We start from the raw sequence: 3,849 nt of genomic DNA on the forward strand, positions 1-3,849 counted from the left end.
AAGGACTCACGGTCATGCTAGACACCAATGTATAGGAACTCGTCACCATGCCTATACATCGTACTCGATCATTTAGCAATTAGCAATCAAGACTCGACTCCTAGTCCCTCAAGCTAGGGTTAAACCAAACACTTACCTCGAATGCTCCAAACTCAACTCAATCCTCTAGTATAGCTTTACCCCTCGAATTCACCACCAAACCGCTCGAATCTAATCACAAATTACTTGAATGTATTAGCAAATGCTACTTGAATCAATTTGAATGCATGAAAATAAATTTCCCAAAGTTTGTTCAAGAATTCCCAAAATGCCCCCGGGCCCACGTGGTCAAAACCCGGGTTCGAACCAAAACCCGATTACCCATTTCCCCATGAATTCAGATATATAAGTTATTTTGGAATCGGACCTCAAATTGAGGTCCAAAACCCCCAAATTTAGGAACCCTAGTTCTACCCTAAATTCCCAAATTTCCCCATTAAAATCCTTGTTTTGAAGTTGAAATTATATTTAAGGATGTTAAGGAGTATAGAAAATCAGTTAGAAATCACTTACCAATCGTTTTGAAGAAGTAGAATCGTTTGGAAAATCGCCTCTTATGTTTTGGGTTTTGAAAAAGTGAAAAATGACTGAAAATCCCGACTTTATATACTGCACTGAAGACCTGGCGCGGACCGCACAAAAATGCCCCGCGGCCGCGCCGAGGAAGGGTGGGAAACCCCTCTCTGAACCTTCCAGCGCGGACCGCACTGTTTTGGAGCGCGACCGCGCTGGAGGAATGAACCCAAATCCCACTCTCTGAATCACCCAGCGCGGACCGCGCTGATTAGTCACGCGGCCACGCTGGTCGACTTGGACCACTGGCCCTCTGAACCTAGCCACGCGGACGCGCGGCTTCCAGCGCGGACCGCGCGGAAATGACCGCGGCCGCGCTGGGGGCCTGCAACACCTGAACCTGCAACCATCTGATATTTCTAGCCTAAGACCTCCCGGGACCTACTCAAAACTCACTCGAGCCCTCGGGGCTCCAAACCGAACATACATATAAACTCAAAAACATCCTACGGACTCATCTGTGCGATCAAATCGCCCAAACAACATCATAATCATCAAATTAGGCCTCAAGACCCAGGATTTCCTTCCAATTTCCATGAAACATCAAATTTAGAGTTTTTAGTCCAAAACACGTCAAACGACGTCCAAATCTAACCAAACTTTACTACAATTGCTTAAATCGTATTTAAGACTTGTGCCGGGCGTCGGAACCAAAATACGAGCCCAACAGCACAGTCATCTAAACAAATAACACTTTCAAATTCTTTAATTATTTTCAAAAAATAATTTCACACAACAGTTCATTTCTCGGACTTAGGACCTCGGAATTTGATTCCGGGCACACACCCAAGTCCCAAAATTTCCTACGGACCCTCCGGGACTGTCGAATCACGAGTCCGGGTCCGTTTGCCTAAAACGTTGACCAAAGTCAAACTCAATCAATTTAAAACATCAAATTTATTATTTTTCTCACAAATTCACATTTAAACTTTCCGGTTACGCGCCCGGACTGCGCACACAAGTCGAGGCAACCCCAAGTGAGGTTTCCACGACCTCGGAAGTACAAGGTGAGTGGGAAATACGGTGATGACCCTTTGGGTCGTCACGGAAATCCACCTTTTAGCATTAATTAGCGATGAAATTGACCATATTAACCTTTAGTATCTCACATAAACACTCCTAACACATATTCCAACACTATTTACTCCAAGGATAATGTAGGAAAAAAATAATTAATTCATTCTTGAAATCGGAAAAAATCACTTATTTTGGACCACAAGAAAAAGGCCAAAAAATCACTTATTTTGGACCGGAGGGAGTAAGTAATAAGGAGATAAAAGTGAGGCCAAAACAACTCTCGGTAAAAGCTATTTTTACAAAGTAGGCGGAACCTGACATCTTCATCCATTTAACACAGACCGCGGAGGACAAATAGTTAAAGCAGAAGTACAACTAATGACTAAATTAATCTCGGGATGACCAGGCAGACATGTTGACCATGAGCTGCCTAGTGTCTTGAATAAATTGCCCTTTGTTTATGTCATTATTCATTACTCTTAAGATATGCATAGCTTTGGAATTAACGTGGACCCATCTGACTAAAGACAAAGCATTAAAAAATACTTAGATGTATATCTAGGTATTTAGATGATTATAATTAAATTATAAAGTTAATAGAAGGAAATTATTACTATATTAAAAATATTAATTAATTATATAGACAACCAATTTAACGAATAAATTTTCGCTAAAGACAAGAAGTAGAAAAACTTAAAAAAAATATTTTTATGTGAGTCCTACTTTGAAGATGTTGAAGTTTGATAGAAGAACAAATTCTTAATGCACTAATATGAATTTCGTATTAGTCTACATATTTTTCAATTTTTCAGTACACATGAATTAGCATAATTACAATTTGTTTTATTTATTATAACTATAACATTATCCTGTAAGGTGACTATTTTTAATATCATGGTAGCCACTATAACTTCGTCGGGTTGAACTTTTGATTAAGACAAATAAACCTCTTTGTTACTAATTCTTTTGCATTTTGTCTATAGGCACAGAAAACTTTTTTGTTTTGGTAATTAGGCACAGAAAACTTTAAAGTGTCAATTTTCAATATTTATCAAATAACGATGAAGTTCAATCCTACCGCATCAAGCAAAGATCACTAGATTTCTAATGGATAACGTTAACGGGCTTTACTATATGTACGCTGGTTGAATTATAAGTACTTTGTGTTTCCAAATGCAAAATTAAAATTTAAAAGAGAACGAAATCCTAAGGCTAAGAGTAATGATGTAGATCAGTAGATGTATTGACTATCAGACATTGTGATCTCCTTTTGTTGAGAAAAAAAAGTATTCTACTAATGTTACATGTCATTTAAAAAAGAGGTAATTCACTACTAGAACTATTCGAATTTTCGATGGCCTTTTCTGACAGACTAAAATAAGCCTCTCCATGGTCGAGATTTAGCTGAGAAAGCAGCGCTGGTTCCACGCGTTAAAATTGGAATCCACGTGTTAAGCTATGTAATGAAATGAATAGCCGTAAAAGCTTTGAAATGACAGAAGTATCCTCAGATTAATTTTTAATTCCATGGAAGCACACATGTTGACCTTGAGGTGCCTGCTATTCCCTCTTAAACGAACTCGATAAACTATTAACTTCATAGCAGCCACCTACTGCGTTGAATATGAAATACATTCAACAGTAAATTAGTATTGAGGTAATGTAACAGAAATAGAGATAACCCAATATGTCATTCCAACCTTTGACATTAGCAGAAGAAGCTTGTTTTATAGTAAGTGCACTTTGTGTTGACAAACTGATCAAAAATTCAAATTATGAGTAATGTTAGTTGAACGATTAAGACTAACCTTTGTTGCTAGTAATTTACGATTTATTGTATATTTTTCTTCTTTATTCTTCCTTATGATGTCATTATTAATAAATATTATGCTTTATTATAAATTTAAAATGCTCTTTTTATATGTCTTTTAGATAGACTAATAAATAATGTTCATTTTTTTAGTTGCTTGATCATGTAAGATTTCAAGAATGAACTAAAAATTATGATGTTGACAGACAATATATATGCAATGTAAGAGATAACTCAATACAATTGATGCCAATAAATTTAATAGGGATTCTTTCAATGAGAAATACTTTTTAAACGAAAATAAATTATCAGCAAAAATAACTATAATTTCACAAGTTACATTAGCTTTTATTAAACTATAAATCTTTTTGTGTAAATTATTGTGGAAAAAATAATAGTTTAGTTGCCAA

Source organism: Nicotiana attenuata, unplaced genomic scaffold (assembly GCF_001879085.1).
Source record: "Nicotiana attenuata strain UT unplaced genomic scaffold, NIATTr2, whole genome shotgun sequence".
Lineage (NCBI taxonomy): Eukaryota > Viridiplantae > Streptophyta > Magnoliopsida > Solanales > Solanaceae > Nicotiana > Nicotiana attenuata.